A 19,028-nucleotide genomic window follows, 5' to 3' on the forward strand; every position below is an offset into this window, starting at 1 on the left:
CAACCTGACCAACTCGACTATGTCCCTTGCTGCAGTATCTTGTTCTCTGTCTTATCTAGATCATTTGCAATTGAATGGAATAGATCCCTTTTGGACAAAGTGGATTCACCTGCTGCTGCAGTGACCACAGGTGTGATAAGATCTAGAATTGGCATCTGGTGCGATCTCTCCGCTTCCACTCCAAAGAAAGTTACCTGTTTATTCCTATCATGCATTGGTTTTTGGGGTTTTCTTTGAGCAATGATGATGTCTTGAGTGGGCTGTTGGCTCCCTCACCTGGAGGAAGAGTTTGCTTGCTCTTGGACATTCTAAAAGAGAGGTCATGATAGACATTTAGCTTCTGAACCCAATTGGGGACAGTCATGGGTGATGAATGTTTTGCAACCTGCTGCGCAGCCTGATACCGCAATATAAGGAACGTCAAATACTAAGAATGGGCGGCCTATGAAAGAATTACTACTTTCATTAAGTACACTTAAACGGCTAATTGGGAATAGACAAACTGTAAAAAGCCCTCTGAGAAAGCCCCCCTCTAACCTTTGTTAGTAAGCTTTTCTGTAGTCTGCCTGTTGATGTATTTTCCGTTTGAACAGTGCACAACATGAAGAGACGGAACACTGGCGGCTTGTCACAATGCCCCCCGCTGACATCACAATAGCGCTGCTGCCTAGAAAGCTAGCTGCGCAGCAGAAGTTTCTCTTTGGGTGGGAGGTGGGCTAGTGGAAGGAGGGGGCAAGCTTTTTTTTTTTTTTTTTTCTCGGGTGGTAGGGGGATGATAGGAGAAGGGATGCGGGTGGTGAGATGGGTACAGAGGGCAGGGTTTGGGGCTGGGAAGGGTAGGGAAAAGATTAGGGTTTGGGGATGATGAAAGGGCTTTCTACGGGTAAGGATGGCAAAGGGTGGCAGTGACGGAAAGTCAGGCAACCTGTCCTGTCCGTCTTTTTGTATCATGAATTGAAAAGACTGCAAGGGGGAGGGGAGTTGCTTGCGCCCAAAAGGAGGAGTTATTCAGATTCATTGCAGTGGGCGGCGGCTGCAAAGCGCACCATTCTTCTTGTTTTTGCTCTGCAAAGCAGCCTTTTCAAGGGTTGGCTTGGGTGACAAAATGTCTTGTGTAGGCGTGGGTTTGTCTCCCTCTCGCTCTCTCTCCCTAAGATGTGTCCGGCATAGGCCAGGGTGCCACTCGAGGCCCAAACCAATTCTGGTTATCGCTTCTCGGCCTTTTGGCTAAGATCAAGTGTAGTGTTGTTCGAAGAGGTGGTTTAAGCTCCAGGCCACCTTAGTACAATGATACAATGCACACTGGAAGGTTGCGCTTGCTAGTACTCTGGGTGGATAGTATATTTATCTAGAGGAAAACATGGCCCTACCAGGATCGAGGCTATTAGACTGAGTAAGGGTGGGGGGCTATGGTACAACGTGCCCCAGGTCTGACGACCCTGGAGTGAGTCTGAGCTTGCTGGCTTGGGACCCCGGCAAGCCTTGGGCTCTGTAGCACACCGTACCTTGCCTTTTCATACTTTTTGAGCATATTACCCTATCCCGGCCTTCTGGCTAGGAAGGGAAATTTTTATAATCCCGGTCGGAGGTCTGGTCAGCTTTGGGCTGAGAAACTAACACCCGGTTGGAGGTCTGGGTCAGCTTCGGCTGAGAAACCAACACCCGGTTGGAGGTCTGGGTCAGCTTCGGCTTAGAAACCAACACCCGGTTGGAGGTCCGGTTAGCCTTGGGCTGAGAAACCAACACCGGTTGACGGTCCGGGCAGTTTCGGCTGCGAAACCAACAACTAGTAGCTCTCTACTCCACTTGGGTAAGATGCCTGGGTGGACGCTGGGAGCAACGACAAGGCTCAACCAGGCTTCGGCTTGGGGGAGCACCGAGGATCCCTGACCCTTGCTGTGGCCTTCTGGCTCGGAGGGACGGGGTTGATTTTTGGGGACCCTCTCCTCACGGTGGGGTCCACACGAATCCTAGCCTTTGCACTGTTTTTGGTGTGACTTCGGTCATGCATTTTTGTGGTGCTTTGGAAAGCTTCATTAAATCAAAATCTGTTCTTATCAGTTTAATATCTGATACGTCCCCTATCTGGGGACCATATATTAAATGGATTTTTAGAACAGGGAGATGGAAAAAGAGCTTGCTCTGTCCACTCCACGCATTGACCTGGTATTGCAGTACCTCCAGGACCGGTGCACCCCTTCTTAACCCAGTTTCCAAAAGCAGAACTCAATTCACCTGATTCATATTAGCCCGATTTAATGAATTGGAAGAAAGCATACGTCTTCATATGCACCTCAATACTTCCTCCTTTTGTTTTTTATCTTTCACACTTTTTACTTTCTTTATTCATCCAAATAGCAAACTCATCACCACTCAACCTGACCAACTCGACTATGTCCCGTGCTGCAGTATCTTGTTCTCTGTCTTATCTAGATCATTTGCAATTGAATGGAATAGATCCCTTTTGGACAAAGTGGATTCACCTGCTGCTGCAGTGACCACAGGTGTGATAAGATCTAGAATTGGCATCTGGTGCGATCTCTCCGCTTCCACTCCAAAGAAAGTTACCTGTTTATTCCTATCATGCATTGGTTTTTGGGGTTTTCTTTGAGCAATGATGATGTCTTGAGTGGGCTGTTGGCTCCCTCACCTGGAGGAAGAGTTTGCTTGCTCTTGGACATTCTAAAAGAGAGGTCATGATAGACATTTAGCTTCTGAACCCAATTGGGGACAGTCATGGGTGATGAATGTTTTGCAACCTGCTGCGCAGCCTGATACCGCAATATAAGGAACGTCAAATACTAAGAATGGGCGGCCTATGAAAGAATTACTACTTTCATTAAGTACACTTAAACGGCTAATTGGGAATAGACAAACTGTAAAAAGCCCTCTGAGAAAGCCCCCCTCTAACCTTTGTTAGTAAGCTTTTCTGTAGTCTGCCTGTTGATGTATTTTCCGTTTGAACAGTGCACAACATGAAGAGACGGAACACTGGCGGCTTGTCACAATGCCCCCCGCTGACATCACAATAGCGCTGCTGCCTAGAAAGCTAGCTGCGCAGCAGAAGTTTCTCTTTGGGTGGGAGGTGGGCTAGTGGAAGGAGGGGGCAAGCTTTTTTTTTTTTTTTTTTCTCGGGTGGTAGGGGGATGATAGGAGAAGGGATGCGGGTGGTGAGATGGGTACAGAGGGCAGGGTTTGGGGCTGGGAAGGGAAGGGAAAAGATTAGGGTTTGGGGATGATGAAAGGGCTTTCTACGGGTAAGGATGGCAAAGGGTGGCAGTGACGGAAAGTCAGGCAACCTGTCCTGTCCGTCTTTTTGTATCATGAATTGAAAAGACTGCAAGGGGGAGGGGAGTTGCTTGCGCCCAAAAGGAGGAGTTATTCAGATTCATTGCAGTGGGCGGCGGCTGCAAAACGCACCATTCTTCTTGTTTTTGCTCTGCAAAGCAGCCTTTTCAAGGGTTGGCTTGGGTGACAAAATGTCTTGTGTAGGCGTGGGTTTGTCTCCCTCTCGCTCTCTCTCCCTAAGATGTGTCCGGCATAGGCCAGGGTGCCACTCGAGGCCCAAACCAATTCTGGTTATCGCTTCTCGGCCTTTTGGCTAAGATCAAGTGTAGTGTTGTTCGAAGAGGTGGTTTAAGCTCCAGGCCACCTTAGTACAATGATACAATGCACACTGGAAGGTTGCGCTTGCTAGTACTCTGGGTGGATAGTATATTCATCTAGAGGAATACATGGCCCTACCAGGATCGAGGCTATTAGACTGAGTAAGGGTGGGGGGCTATGGTACAACGTGCCCCAGAACTGACGACCCTGGAGTGAGTCTGAGCTTGCTGGCTTGGGACCCCGGCAAGCCTTGGGCTCTGTAGCACACCGTACCTTGCCTTTTCATACTTTTTGAGCATATTACCCTATCCCGGCCTTCTGGCTAGGAAGGGAAATTTTTATAATCCCGGTCGGAGGTCTGGTCAGCTTTGGGCTGAGAAACTAACACCCGGTTGGAGGTCTGGGTCAGCTTCGGCTGAGAAACCAACACCCGGTTGGAGGTCTGGGTCAGCTTCGGCTGAGAAACCAACACCCGGTTGGAGGTCCGGTTAGCCTTGGGCTGAGAAACCAACACCGGTTGACGGTCCGGGCAGTTTCGGCTGCGAAACCAACAACTAGTAGCTCTCTACTCCACTTGGGTAAGATGCCTGGGTGGACGCTGGGAGCAACGACAAGGCTCAACCAGGCTTCGGCTTGGGGGAGCACCGAAGATCCCTGACCCTTGCTGTGGCCTTCTGGCTCGGAGGGACGGGGTTGATTTTTGGGGACCCTCTCCTCACGGTGGGGTCCACACGAATCCTAGCCTTTGCACTGTTTTTGGTGTGACTTCGGTCATGCATTTTTTGTGGTGCTTTGGAAAGCTTCATTAAATCAAAATCTGTTCTTATCAGTTTAATATCTGATACGTCCCCTATCTGGGGACCATATATTAAATGGATTTTTAGAACAGGGAGATGGAAAAAGAGCTTGCTCTGTCCACTCCACGCATTGACCTGGTATTGCAGTACCTCCAGGACCGGTGCACCCCTTCTTAACCCAGTTTCCAAAAGCAGAACTCAATTCACCTGATTCATATTAGCCCGATTTAATGAATTGGAAGAAAGCATACGTCTTCATATGCACCTCAATACTTCCTCCTTTTGTTTTTTATCTTTCACACTTTTTACTTTCTTTATTCATCCAAATAGCAAACTCATCACCACTCAACCTGACCAACTCGACTATGTCCCGTGCTGCAGTATCTTGTTCTCTGTCTTATCTAGATCATTTGCAATTGAATGGAATAGATCCCTTTTGGACAAAGTGGATTCACCTGCTGCTGCAGTGACCACAGGTGTGATAAGATCTAGAATTGGCATCTAGTGCGATCTCTCCGCTTCCACTCCAAAGAAAGTTACCTGTTTATTCCTATCATGCATTGGTTTTTGGGGTTTTCTTTGAGCAATGATGATGTCTTGAGTGGGCTGTTGGCTCCCTCACCTGGAGGAAGAGTTTGCTTGCTCTTGGACATTCTAAAAGAGAGGTCATGATAGACATTTAGCTTCTGAACCCAATTGGGGACAGTCATGGGTGATGAATGTTTTGCAACCTGCTGCGCAGCCTGATACCGCAATATAAGGAACGTCAAATACTAAGAATGGGCGGCCTATGAAAGAATTACTACTTTCATTAAGTACACTTAAACGGCTAATTGGGAATAGACAAACTGTAAAAAGCCCTCTGAGAAAGCCCCCCTCTAACCTTTGTTAGTAAGCTTTTCTGTAGTCTGCCTGTTGATGTATTTTCCGTTTGAACAGTGCACAACATGAAGAGACGGAACACTGGCGGCTTGTCACAATGCCCCCCGCTGACATCACAATAGCGCTGCTGCCTAGAAAGCTAGCTGCGCAGCAGAAGTTTCTCTTTGGGTGGGAGGTGGGCTAGTGGAAGGAGGGGGCAAGCTTTTTTTTTTTTTTTTTCTCGGGTGGTAGGGGGATGATAGGAGAAGGGATGCGGGTGGTGAGATGGGTACAGAGGGCAGGGTTTGGGGCTGGGAAGGGAAGGGAAAAGATTAGGGTTTGGGGATGATGAAAGGGCTTTCTACGGGTAAGGATGGCAAAGGGTGGCAGTGACGGAAAGTCAGGCAACCTGTCCTGTCCGTCTTTTTGTATCATGAATTGAAAAGACTGCAAGGGGGAGGGGAGTTGCTTGCGCCCAAAAGGAGGAGTTATTCAGATTCATTGCAGTGGGCGGCGGCTGCAAAACGCACCATTCTTCTTGTTTTTGCTCTGCAAAGCAGCCTTTTCAAGGGTTGGCTTGGGTGACAAAATGTCTTGTGTAGGCGTGGGTTTGTCTCCCTCTCGCTCTCTCTCCCTAAGATGTGTCCGGCATAGGCCAGGGTGCCACTCGAGGCCCAAACCAATTCTGGTTATCGCTTCTCGGCCTTTTGGCTAAGATCAAGTGTAGTATCTGTTCTTATCAGTTTAATATCTGATACGTCCCCTATCTGGGGACCATATATTAAATGGATTTTTAGAACAGGGAGATGGAAAAAGAGCTTGCTCTGTCCACTCCACGCATTGACCTGGTATTGCAGTACCTCCAGGACCGGTGCACCCCTTCTTAACCCAGTTTCCAAAAGCAGAACTCAATTCACCTGATTCATATTAGCCCGATTTAATGAATTGGAAGAAAGCATACGTCTTCATATGCACATCAATACTTCCTCCTTTTGTTTTTTATCTTTCACACTTTTTACTTTCTTTATTCATCCAAATAGCAAACTCATCACCACTCAACCTGACCAACTCGACTATGTCCCGTGCTGCAGTATCTTGTTCTCTGTCTTATCTAGATCATTTGCAATTGAATGGAATAGATCCCTTTTGGACAAAGTGGATTCACCTGCTGCTGCAGTGACCACAGGTGTGATAAGATCTAGAATTGGCATCTGGTGCGATCTCTCCGCTTCCACTCCAAAGAAAGTTACCTGTTTATTCCTATCATGCATTGGTTTTTGGGGTTTTCTTTGAGCAATGATGATGTCTTGAGTGGGCTGTTGGCTCCCTCACCTGGAGGAAGAGTTTGCTTGCTCTTGGACATTCTAAAAGAGAGGTCATGATAGACATTTAGCTTCTGAACCCAATTGGGGACAGTCATGGGTGATGAATGTTTTGCAACCTGCTGCGCAGCCTGATACCGCAATATAAGGAACGTCAAATACTAAGAATGGGCGGCCTATGAAAGAATTACTACTTTCATTAAGTACACTTAAACGGCTAATTGGGAATAGACAAACTGTAAAAAGCCCTCTGAGAAAGCCCCCCTCTAACCTTTGTTAGTAAGCTTTTCTGTAGTCTGCCTGTTGATGTATTTTCCGTTTGAACAGTGCACAACATGAAGAGACGGAACACTGGCGGCTTGTCACAATGCCCCCCGCTGACATCACAATAGCGCTGCTGCCTAGAAAGCTAGCTGTGCAGCAGAAGTTTCTCTTTGGGTGGGAGGTGGGCTAGTGGAAGGAGGGGGCAAGCTTTTTTTTTTTTTTTTTTTTCTCGGGTGGTAGGGGGATGATAGGAGAAGGGATGCGGGTGGTGAGATGGGTACAGAGGGCAGGGTTTGGGGCTGGGAAGGGAAGGGAAAAGATTAGGGTTTGGGGATGATGAAAGGGCTTTCTACGGGTAAGGATGGCAAAGGGTGGCAGTGACGGAAAGTCAGGCAACCTGTCCTGTCCGTCTTTTTGTATCATGAATTGAAAAGACTGCAAGGGGGAGGGGAGTTGCTTGCGCCCAAAAGGAGGAGTTATTCAGATTCATTGCAGTGGGCGGCGGCTGCAAAACGCACCATTCTTCTTGTTTTTGCTCTGCAAAGCAGCCTTTTCAAGGGTTGGCTTGGGTGACAAAATGTCTTGTGTAGGCGTGGGTTTGTCTCCCTCTCGCTCTCTTTCCCTAAGATGTGTCCGGCATAGGCCAGGGTGCCACTCGAGGCCCAAACCAATTCTGGTTATCGCTTCTCGGCCTTTTGGCTAAGATCAAGTGTAGTATCTGTTCTTATCAGTTTAATATCTGATACGTCCCCTATCTGGGGACCATATATTAAATGGATTTTTAGAACAGGGAGATGGAAAAAGAGCTTGCTCTGTCCACTCCACGCATTGACCTGGTATTGCAGTACCTCCAGGACCGGTGCACCCCTTCTTAACCCAGTTTCCAAAAGCAGAACTCAATTCACCTGATTCATATTAGCCCGATTTAATGAATTGGAAGAAAGCATACGTCTTCATATGCACCTCAATACTTCCTCCTTTTGTTTTTTATCTTTCACACTTTTTACTTTCTTTATTCATCCAAATAGCAAACTCATCACCACTCAACCTGACCAACTCGACTATGTCCCGTGCTGCAGTATCTTGTTCTCTGTCTTATCTAGATCATTTGCAATTGAATGGAATAGATCCCTTTTGGACAAAGTGGATTCACCTGCTGCTGCAGTGACCACAGGTGTGATAAGATCTAGAATTGGCATCTGGTGCGATCTCTCCGCTTCCACTCCAAAGAAAGTTACCTGTTTATTCCTATCATGCATTGGTTTTTGGGGTTTTCTTTGAGCAATGATGATGTCTTGAGTGGGCTGTTGGCTCCCTCACCTGGAGGAAGAGTTTGCTTGCTCTTGGACATTCTAAAAGAGAGGTCATGATAGACATTTAGCTTCTGAACCCAATTGGGGACAGTCATGGGTGATGAATGTTTTGCAACCTGCTGCGCAGCCTGATACCGCAATATAAGGAACGTCAAATACTAAGAATGGGCGGCCTATGAAAGAATTACTACTTTCATTAAGTTGTCTCTCCAGTAAAGGAGACAAACTCTAGCACAGCGCCACCTATTGGAAGTAGCGATCCTAAAAGTCACAAGTGGATTTTCTACAATCCTTTGCAATATGACTCAGGATATATAAGCCAGATCAGAATCCCAATTTGCAGACACGGTGTTTCGGGGTGCTTGCCCCTCGTCAGTGCAAAGTATGGGGGTGTCTGATCTGGCTCATGAGAAAGCTATGTGGGGACCACGGGGGAACACTATTCTCCTTAAGGAGACTTTGCAAGCCAGTCTGGCTGCCAGGTAAGGGGACTTATAGCTGCAATGCCCCTCTGGGAATTATTCAAATTGTCTCTCCAGTAAAGGAGACAAACTCTAGCACAGCGCCACCTATTGGAAGTAGCGATCCTATCATTAAGTACACTTAAACGGCTAATTGGGAATAGACAAACTGTAAAAAGCCCTCTGAGAAAGCCCCCCTCTAACCTTTGTTAGTAAGCTTTTCTGTAGTCTGCCTGTTGATGTATTTTCCGTTTGAACAGTGCACAACATGAAGAGACGGAACACTGGTGGCTTGTCACAATGCCCCCCGCTGACATCACAATAGCGCTGCTGCCTAGAAAGCTAGCTGCGCAGCAGAAGTTTCTCTTTGGGTGGGAGGTGGGCTAGTGGAAGGAGGGGGCAAGCTTTTTTTTTTTTTTTTTTTCTCGGGTGGTAGGGGGATGATAGGAGAAGGGATGCGGGTGGTGAGATGGGTACAGAGGGCAGGGTTTGGGGCTGGGAAGGGAAGGGAAAAGATTAGGGTTTGGGGATGATGAAAGGGCTTTCTACGGGTAAGGATGGCAAAGGGTGGCAGTGACGGAAAGTCAGGCAACCTGTCCTGTCCGTCTTTTTGTATCATGAATTGAAAAGACTGCAAGGGGGAGGGGAGTTGCTTGCGCCCAAAAGGAGGAGTTATTCAGATTCATTGCAGTGGGCGGCGGCTGCAAAACGCACCATTCTTCTTGTTTTTGCTCTGCAAAGCAGCCTTTTCAAGGGTTGGCTTGGGTGACAAAATGTCTTGTGTAGGCGTGGGTTTGTCTCCCTCTCGCTCTCTCTCCCTAAGATGTGTCCGGCATAGGCCAGGGTGCCACTCGAGGCCCAAACCAATTCTGGTTATCGCTTCTCGGCCTTTTGGCTAAGATCAAGTGTAGTCCCTTCATTGGGTTTTCCTTGGTCTTGGCTGGGAGGGGCCCGGGCTTGCACAACCGCCGGCCTCGGGGATTGTTGCGCCTTTTGGTGCTTACGTCCTCTTATGGCTGGTGGTTCCTGGGCTCGGGAGGCGATCACCTGCGGCACTGCGCTTTTGTGTGGTGGCCGATGACCGTTTTCTGAAATTTGCGGATGAAATCTCATCTGTTCTTATCAGTTTAATATCTGATACGTCCCCTATCTGGGGACCATATATTAAATGGATTTTTAGAACAGGGAGATGGAAAAAGAGCTTGCTCTGTCCACTCCACGCATTGACCTGGTATTGCAGTACCTCCAGGACCGGTGCACCCCTTCTTAACCCAGTTTCCAAAAGCAGAACTCAATTCACCTGATTCATATTAGCCCGATTTAATGAATTGGAAGAAAGCATACGTCTTCATATGCACCTCAATACTTCCTCCTTTTGTTTTTTATCTTTCACACTTTTTACTTTCTTTATTCATCCAAATAGCAAACTCATCACCACTCAACCTGACCAACTCGACTATGTCCCGTGCTGCAGTATCTTGTTCTCTGTCTTATCTAGATCATTTGCAATTGAATGGAATAGATCCCTTTTGGACAAAGTGGATTCACCTGCTGCTGCAGTGACCACAGGTGTGATAAGATCTAGAATTGGCATCTGGTGCGATCTCTCCGCTTCCACTCCAAAGAAAGTTACCTGTTTATTCCTATCATGCATTGGTTTTTGGGGTTTTCTTTGAGCAATGATGATGTCTTGAGTGGGCTGTTGGCTCCCTCACCTGGAGGAAGAGTTTGCTTGCTCTTGGACATTCTAAAAGAGAGGTCATGATAGACATTTAGCTTCTGAACCCAATTGGGGACAGTCATGGGTGATGAATGTTTTGCAACCTGTTGCGCAGCCTGATACCGCAATATAAGGAACGTCAAATACTAAGAATGGGCGGCCTATGAAAGAATTACTACTTTCATTAAGTACACTTAAACGGCTAATTGGGAATAGACAAACTGTAAAAAGCCCTCTGAGAAAGCCCCCCTCTAACCTTTGTTAGTAAGCTTTTCTGTAGTCTGCCTGTTGATGTATTTTCCGTTTGAACAGTGCACAACATGAAGAGACGGAACACTGGCGGCTTGTCACAATGCCCCCCGCTGACATCACAATAGCGCTGCTGCCTAGAAAGCTAGCTGCGCAGCAGAAGTTTCTCTTTGGGTGGGAGGTGGGCTAGTGGAAGGAGGGGGCAAGCTTTTTTTTTTTTTTTTTTCTCGGGTGGTAGGGGGATGATAGGAGAAGGGATGCGGGTGGTGAGATGGGTACAGAGGGCAGGGTTTGGGGCTGGGAAGGGAAGGGAAAAGATTAGGGTTTGGGGATGATGAAAGGGCTTTCTACGGGTAAGGATGGCAAAGGGTGGCAGTGACGGAAAGTCAGGCAACCTGTCCTGTCCGTCTTTTTGTATCATGAATTGAAAAGACTGCAAGGGGGAGGGGAGTTGCTTGCGCCCAAAAGGAGGAGTTATTCAGATTCATTGCAGTGGGCGGCGGCTGCAAAACGCACCATTCTTCTTGTTTTTGCTCTGCAAAGCAGCCTTTTCAAGGGTTGGCTTGGGTGACAAAATGTCTTGTGTAGGCGTGGGTTTGTCTCCCTCTCGCTCTCTCTCCCTAAGATGTGTCCGGCATAGGCCAGGGTGCCACTCGAGGCCCAAACCAATTCTGGTTATCGCTTCTCGGCCTTTTGGCTAAGATCAAGTGTAGTATCTGTTCTTATCAGTTTAATATCTGATACGTCCCCTATCTGGGGACCATATATTAAATGGATTTTTAGAACAGGGAGATGGAAAAAGAGCTTGCTCTGTCCACTCCACGCATTGACCTGGTATTGCAGTACCTCCAGGACCGGTGCACCCCTTCTTAACCCAGTTTCCAAAAGCAGAACTCAATTCACCTGATTCATATTAGCCCGATTTAATGAATTGGAAGAAAGCATACGTCTTCATATGCACCTCAATACTTCCTCCTTTTGTTTTTTATCTTTCACACTTTTTACTTTCTTTATTCATCCAAATAGCAAACTCATCACCACTCAACCTGACCAACTCGACTATGTCCCGTGCTGCAGTATCTTGTTCTCTGTCTTATCTAGATCATTTGCAATTGAATGGAATAGATCCCTTTTGGACAAAGTGGATTCACCTGCTGCTGCAGTGACCACAGGTGTGATAAGATCTAGAATTGGCATCTGGTGCGATCTCTCCGCTTCCACTCCAAAGAAAGTTACCTGTTTATTCCTATCATGCATTGGTTTTTGGGGTTTTCTTTGAGCAATGATGATGTCTTGAGTGGGCTGTTGGCTCCCTCACCTGGAGGAAGAGTTTGCTTGCTCTTGGACATTCTAAAAGAGAGGTCATGATAGACATTTAGCTTCTGAACCCAATTGGGGACAGTCATGGGTGATGAATGTTTTGCAACCTGCTGCGCAGCCTGATACCGCAATATAAGGAACGTCAAATACTAAGAATGGGCGGCCTATGAAAGAATTACTACTTTCATTAAGTACACTTAAACGGCTAATTGGGAATAGACAAACTGTAAAAAGCCCTCTGAGAAAGCCCCCCTCTAACCTTTGTTAGTAAGCTTTTCTGTAGTCTGCCTGTTGATGTATTTTCCGTTTGAACAGTGCACAACATGAAGAGACGGAACACTGGCGGCTTGTCACAATGCCCCCCGCTGACATCACAATAGCGCTGCTGCCTAGAAAGCTAGCTGCGCAGCAGAAGTTTCTCTTTGGGTGGGAGGTGGGCTAGTGGAAGGAGGGGGCAAGCTTTTTTTTTTTTTTTTTCTCGGGTGGTAGGGGGATGATAGGAGAAGGGATGCGGGTGGTGAGATGGGTACAGAGGGCAGGGTTTGGGGCTGGGAAGGGAAGGGAAAAGATTAGGGTTTGGGGATGATGAAAGGGCTTTCTACGGGTAAGGATGGCAAAGGGTGGCAGTGACGGAAAGTCAGGCAACCTGTCCTGTCCGTCTTTTTGTATCATGAATTGAAAAGACTGCAAGGGGGAGGGGAGTTGCTTGCGCCCAAAAGGAGGAGTTATTCAGATTCATTGCAGTGGGCGGCGGCTGCAAAACGCACCATTCTTCTTGTTTTTGCTCTGCAAAGCAGCCTTTTCAAGGGTTGGCTTGGGTGACAAAATGTCTTGTGTAGGCGTGGGTTTGTCTCCCTCTCGCTCTCTCTCCCTAAGATGTGTCCGGCATAGGCCAGGGTGCCACTCGAGGCCCAAACCAATTCTGGTTATCGCTTCTCGGCCTTTTGGCTAAGATCAAGTGTAGTGTTGTTCGAAGAGGTGGTTTAAGCTCCAGGCCACCTTAGTACAATGATACAATGCACACTGGAAGGTTGCGCTTGCTAGTACTCTGGGTGGATAGTATATTCATCTAGAGGAAAACATGGCCCTACCAGGATCGAGGCTATTAGACTGAGTAAGGATGGGGGGCTATGGTACAACGTGCCCCAGGACTGACGACCCTGGAGTGAGTCTGAGCTTGCTGGCTTGGGACCCCGGCGAGCCTTGGGCTCTGTAGCACACCGTACCTTGCCCTTTCATACTTTCTGAGCATATTGCTCTATCCCGGCCTTCTGGCTAGGAAGGGAAATTTTTATAATCATGGTCGGAGGTCCGTTCAGCTTTGGGCTGAGAAACCAACACCCGGTTGGAGGTCCGGGTCAGCTTCGGCTGAGAAACCAACACCCGGTTGGAGGTCTGGGTCAGCTTCGGCTGAGAAACCAACACCCGGTTGGAGGTCCGGGTCAGCTTCGGCTGAGAAACCAACACCCGGTTGGAGGTCCGGTTAGCCTTGGGCTGAGAAACCAACACCGGTTGACGGTCCGGGCAGTTTCGGCTGCGAAACCAACAACTAGTAGCTCTCTACTCCACTTGGGTAAGATGCCTGGGTGGACGCTGGGAGCAACGACAAGGCTCAACCAGGCTTCGGCTTGGGGGAGCACCGAAGATCCCTGACCCTTGCTGTGGCCTTCTGGCTCGGAGGGACGGGGTTGATTTTTGGGGACCCTCTCCTCACGGAGGGGTCCACACGAATCCTAGCCTTTGCACTGTTTTTGGTGTGACTTCGGTCATGCATTTTTTGCGGTGCTTTGGAAAGCTTCATTAAATCAATCTGTTCTTATCAGTTTAATATCTGATACGTCCCCTATCTGGGGACCATATATTAAATGGATTTTTAGAACAGGGAGATGGAAAAAGAGCTTGCTCTGTCCACTCCACGCATTGACCTGGTATTGCAGTACCTCCAGGACCGGTGCACCCCTTCTTAACCCAGTTTCCAAAAGCAGAACTCAATTCACCTGATTCATATTAGCCCGATTTAATGAATTGGAAGAAAGCATACGTCTTCATATGCACCTCAATACTTCCTCCTTTTGTTTTTTATCTTTCACACTTTTTACTTTCTTTATTCATCCAAATAGCAAACTCATCACCACTCAACCTGACCAACTCGACTATGTCCCGTGCTGCAGTATCTTGTTCTCTGTCTTATCTAGATCATTTGCAATTGAATGGAATAGATCCCTTTTGGACAAAGTGGATTCACCTGCTGCTGCAGTGACCACAGGTGTGATAAGATCTAGAATTGGCATCTGGTGCGATCTCTCCGCTTCCACTCCAAAGAAAGTTACCTGTTTATTCCTATCATGCATTGGTTTTTGGGGTTTTCTTTGAGCAATGATGATGTCTTGAGTGGGCTGTTGGCTCCCTCACCTGGAGGAAGAGTTTGCTTGCTCTTGGACATTCTAAAAGAGAGGTCATGATAGACATTTAGCTTCTGAACCCAATTGGGGACAGTCATGGGTGATGAATGTTTTGCAACCTGCTGCGCAGCCTGATACCGCAATATAAGGAACGTCAAATACTAAGAATGGGCGGCCTATGAAAGAATTACTACTTTCATTAAGTACACTTAAACGGCTAATTGGGAATAGACAAACTGTAAAAAGCCCTCTGAGAAAGCCCCCCTCTAACCTTTGTTAGTAAGCTTTTCTGTAGTCTGCCTGTTGATGTATTTTCCGTTTGAACAGTGCACAACATGAAGAGACGGAACACTGGCGGCTTGTCACAATGCCCCCCGCTGACATCACAATAGCGCTGCTGCCTAGAAAGCTAGCTGCGCAGCAGAAGTTTCTCTTTGGGTGGGAGGTGGGCTAGTGGAAGGAGGGGGCAAGCTTTTTTTTTTTTTTTTTCTCGGGTGGTAGGGGGATGATAGGAGAAGTGATGCGGGTGGTGAGATGGGTACAGAGGGCAGGGTTTGGGGCTGGGAAGGGAAGGGAAAAGATTAGGGTTTGGGGATGATGAAAGGGCTTTCTACGGGTAAGGATGGCAAAGGGTGGCAGTGACGGAAAGTCAGGCAACCTGTCCTGTCCGTCTTTTTGTATCATGAATTGAAAAGACTGCAAGGGGGAGGGGAGTTGCTTGCGCCCAAAAGGAGGAGTTATTCAGATTCATTGCAGTGGGCGGCGGCTGCAAAACGCACCATTCTTCTTGTTTTTGCTCTGCAAAGCAGCCTTTTCAAGGGTTGGCTTGGGTGACAAAATGTCTTGTGTAGGCGTGGGTTTGTCTCCCTCTCACTCTCTCTCCCTAAGATGTGTCCGGCATAGGCCAGGGTGCCACTCGAGGCCCAAACCAATTCTGGTTATCGCTTCTCGGCCTTTTGGCTAAGATCAAGTGTAGTATCTGTTCTTATCAGTTTAATATCTGATACGTCCCCTATCTGGGGACCATATATTAAATGGATTTTTAGAACAGGGAGATGGAAAAAGAGCTTGCTCTGTCCACTCCACGCATTGACCTGGTATTGCAGTACCTCCAGGACCGGTGCACCCCTTTTTAACCCAGTTTCCAAAAGCAGAACTCAATTCACCTGATTCATATTAGCCCGATTTAATGAATTGGAAGAAAGCATACGTCTTCATATGCACCTCAATACTTCCTCCTTTTGTTTTTTATCTTTCACACTTTTTACTTTCTTTATTCATCCAAATAGCAAACTCATCACCACTCAACCTGACCAACTCGACTATGTCCCGTGCTGCAGTATCTTGTTCTCTGTCTTATCTAGATCATTTGCAATTGAATGGAATAGATCCCTTTTGGACAAAGTGGATTCACCTGCTGCTGCAGTGACCACAGGTGTGATAAGATCTAGAATTGGCATCTGGTGCGATCTCTCCGCTTCCACTCCAAAGAAAGTTACCTGTTTATTCCTATCATGCATTGGTTTTTGGGGTTTTCTTTGAGCAATGATGATGTCTTGAGTGGGCTGTTGGCTCCCTCACCTGGAGGAAGAGTTTGCTTGCTCTTGGACATTCTAAAAGAGAGGTCATGATAGACATTTAGCTTCTGAACCCAATTGGGGACAGTCATGGGTGATGAATGTTTTGCAACCTGCTGCGCAGCCTGATACCGCAATATAAGGAACGTCAAATACTAAGAATGGGCGGCCTATGAAAGAATTACTACTTTCATTAAGTACACTTAAACGGCTAATTGGGAATAGACAAACTGTAAAAAGCCCTCTGAGAAAGCCCCCCTCTAACCTTTGTTAGTAAGCTTTTCTGTAGTCTGCCTGTTGATGTATTTTCCGTTTGAACAGTGCACAACATGAAGAGACGGAACACTGGCGGCTTGTCACAATGCCCCCCGCTGACATCACAATAGCGCTGCTGCCTAGAAAGCTAGATGCACAGCAGAAGTTTCTCTTTGGGTGGGAGGTGGGCTAGTGGAAGGAGGGGGCAAGCTTTTTTTTTTTTTTTTTTCTCGGGTGGTAGGGGGATGATAGGAGAAGGGATGCGGGTGGTGAGATGGGTACAGAGGGCAGGGTTTGGGGCTGGGAAGGGAAGGGAAAAGATTAGGGTTTGGGGATGATGAAAGGGCTTTCTACGGGTAAGGATGGCAAAGGGTGGCAGTGACGGAAAGTCAGGCAACCTGTCCTGTCCGTCTTTTTGTATCATGAATTGAAAAGACTGCAAGGGGGAGGGGAGTTGCTTGCGCCCAAAAGGAGGAGTTATTCAGATTCATTGCAGTGGGCGGCGGCTGCAAAACGCACCATTCTTCTTGTTTTTGCTCTGCAAAGCAGCCTTTTCAAGGGTTGGCTTGGGTGACAAAATGTCTTGTGTAGGCGTGGGTTTGTCTCCCTCTCGCTCTCTCTCCCTAAGATGTGTCCGGCATAGGCCAGGGTGCCACTCGAGGCCCAAACCAATTCTGGTTATCGCTTCTCGGCCTTTTGGCTAAGATCAAGTGTAGTATCTGTTCTTATCAGTTTAATATCTGATACGTCCCCTATCTGGGGACCATATATTAAATGGATTTTTAGAACAGGGAGATGGAAAAAGAGCTTGCTCTGTCCACTCCACGCATTGACCTGGTATTGCAGTACCTCCAGGACCGGTGCACCCCTTCTTAACCCAGTTTCCAAAAGCAGAACTCAATTCACCTGATTCATATTAGCCCGATTTAATGAATTGGAAGAAAGCATACGTCTTCATATGCACCTCAATACTTCCTCCTTTTGTTTTTTATCTTTCACACTTTTTACTTTCTTTATTCATCCAAATAGCAAACTCATCACCACTCAACCTGACCAACTCGACTATGTCCCGTGCTGCAGTATCTTGTTCTCTGTCTTATCTAGATCATTTGCAATTGAATGGAATAGATCCCTTTTGGACAAAGTGGATTCACCTGCTGCTGCAGTGACCACAGGTGTGATAAGATCTAGAATTGGCATCTGGTGCGATCTCTCCGCTTCCACTCCAAAGAAAGTTACCTGTTTATTCCTATCATGCATTGGTTTTTGGGGTTTTCTTTGAGCAATGATGATGTCTTGAGTGGGCTGTTGGCTCCCTCACCTGGAGGAAGAGTTTGCTTGCTCTTGGACATTCTAAAAGAGAGGTCATGATAGACATTTAGCTTCTGAACCCAATTGGGGACAGTCATGGGTGATGAATGTTTTGCAACCTGCTGCGCAGCCTGATACCGCAATATAAGGAACGTCAAATACTAAGAATGGGCGGCCTATGAAAGAATTACTACTTTCATTAAGTACACTTAAACGGCTAATTGGGAATAGACAAACTGTAAAAAGCCCTCTGAGAAAGCCCCCCTCTAACCTTTGTTAGTAAGCTTTTCTGTAGTCTGCCTGTTGATGTATTTTCCGTTTGAACAGTGCACAACATGAAGAGACGGAACACTGGCGGCTTGTCACAATGCCCCCCGCTGACATCACAATAGCGCTGCTGCCTAGAAAGCTAGCTGCGCAGCAGAAGTTTCTCTTTGGGTGGGAGGTGGGCTAGTGGAAGGAGGGGGCAAGCTTTTTTTTTTTTTTTTTTCTCGGGTGGTAGGGGGATGATAGGAGAAGGGATGCGGGTGGTGAGATGGGTACAGAGGGCAGGGTTTGGGGCTGGGAAGGGAAGGGAAAAGATTAGGGTTTGGGGATGATGAAAGGGCTTTCTACGGGTAAGGATGGCAAAGGGTGGCAGTGACGGAAAGTCAGGCAACCTGTCCTGTCCGTCTTTTTGTATCATGAATTGAAAAGACTGCAAGGGGGAGGGGAGTTGCTTGCGCCCAAAAGGAGGAGTTATTCAGATTCATTGCAGTGGGCGGCGGCTGCAAAACGCACCATTCTTCTTGTTTTTGCTCTGCAAAGCAGCCTTTTCAAGGGTTGGCTTGGGTGACAAAATGTCTTGTGTAGGCGTGGGTTTGTCTCCCTCTCGCTCTCTCTCCCTAAGATGTGTCCGGCATAGGCCAGGGTGCCACTCGAGGCCCAAACCAATTCTGGTTATCGCTTCTCGGCCTTTTGGCTAAGATCAAGTGTAGTGTTGTTCGAAAAGGTGGTTTAAGCTCCAGGCCACCTTAGTACAATGATACAATGCACACTGGAAGGTTGCGCTTGCTAGTACTCTGGGTGGATAGTATATTCATCTAGTGGAAAACATGGCCTTACCAGGATCGAGGCTATTAGACTGAGTAAGGATGGGGGGCTATGGTACAACGTGCCCCAGGACTGACGACCCTGGAGTGAGTCTGAGCTTGCTGGATTGGAACCCCGGCAAGCCTTGGGCTCTGTAGCACACCGTACCTTGCCTTTTCATACTTTTTGAGCATATTACCCTATCCCGGCCTTCTGGCTAGGAAGGGAAATTTTTATAATCCCGGTTGGAGGTCTGGTCAGCTTTGGGCTGAGAAACTAACACCCGGTTGGAGGTCCGGGTCAGCTTCGGCTGAGAAACCAACACCCGGTTGGAGGTCTGGGTCAGCTTCGGCTGAGAAACCAACACCCGGTTGGAGGTCCGGTTAGCCTTGGGCTGAGAAACCAACACCGGTTGACGGTCCGGGCAGTTTCGGCTGCGAAACCAACAACTAGTAGCTCTCTACTCCACTTGGGTAATATGCCTGGGTGGACGCTGGGA

At 47.6% G+C, this 19,028-nt stretch overlaps 9 non-coding genes across 9 annotated transcripts; all 9 read left to right on the plus strand.

The window, feature by feature from the left end:
* The first annotated feature begins 2,005 nt into the window (after window positions 1-2,005).
* LOC142253100 (U2 spliceosomal RNA) lies at window positions 2,006-2,200 on the plus strand. The gene has a single exon (XR_012726420.1). It is a non-coding gene; the product is annotated as a U2 spliceosomal RNA (small nuclear RNA).
* A 2,179-nt stretch (window positions 2,201-4,379) lies between these two features.
* On the plus strand, window positions 4,380-4,575 carry LOC142253197 (U2 spliceosomal RNA). The gene has a single exon (XR_012726510.1). It is a non-coding gene; the product is annotated as a U2 spliceosomal RNA (small nuclear RNA).
* A 1,380-nt stretch (window positions 4,576-5,955) lies between these two features.
* LOC142252487 (U2 spliceosomal RNA) lies at window positions 5,956-6,146 on the plus strand. Its single transcript, XR_012725862.1, has one exon. It is a non-coding gene; the product is annotated as a U2 spliceosomal RNA (small nuclear RNA).
* A 1,383-nt stretch (window positions 6,147-7,529) lies between these two features.
* LOC142252488 (U2 spliceosomal RNA) lies at window positions 7,530-7,720 on the plus strand. Its single transcript, XR_012725863.1, has one exon. It is a non-coding gene; the product is annotated as a U2 spliceosomal RNA (small nuclear RNA).
* Window positions 7,721-9,704: 1,984 nt separating this feature from the next.
* On the plus strand, window positions 9,705-9,889 carry LOC142253332 (U2 spliceosomal RNA). Its single transcript, XR_012726632.1, has one exon. It is a non-coding gene; the product is annotated as a U2 spliceosomal RNA (small nuclear RNA).
* A 1,381-nt stretch (window positions 9,890-11,270) lies between these two features.
* Window positions 11,271-11,461, plus strand: LOC142252489 (U2 spliceosomal RNA). Its single transcript, XR_012725864.1, has one exon. It is a non-coding gene; the product is annotated as a U2 spliceosomal RNA (small nuclear RNA).
* A 2,220-nt stretch (window positions 11,462-13,681) lies between these two features.
* Window positions 13,682-13,875, plus strand: LOC142253285 (U2 spliceosomal RNA). Its single transcript, XR_012726590.1, has one exon. It is a non-coding gene; the product is annotated as a U2 spliceosomal RNA (small nuclear RNA).
* Window positions 13,876-15,255: 1,380 nt separating this feature from the next.
* On the plus strand, window positions 15,256-15,446 carry LOC142252491 (U2 spliceosomal RNA). Its single transcript, XR_012725866.1, has one exon. It is a non-coding gene; the product is annotated as a U2 spliceosomal RNA (small nuclear RNA).
* A 1,381-nt stretch (window positions 15,447-16,827) lies between these two features.
* LOC142252492 (U2 spliceosomal RNA) lies at window positions 16,828-17,018 on the plus strand. Its single transcript, XR_012725867.1, has one exon. It is a non-coding gene; the product is annotated as a U2 spliceosomal RNA (small nuclear RNA).
* Window positions 17,019-19,028: the final 2,010 nt, after the last annotated feature.

Source organism: Anomaloglossus baeobatrachus, chromosome 9 (genome assembly GCF_048569485.1).
Source record: "Anomaloglossus baeobatrachus isolate aAnoBae1 chromosome 9, aAnoBae1.hap1, whole genome shotgun sequence".
Taxonomy (NCBI): Eukaryota; Metazoa; Chordata; class Amphibia; order Anura; family Aromobatidae; genus Anomaloglossus; species Anomaloglossus baeobatrachus.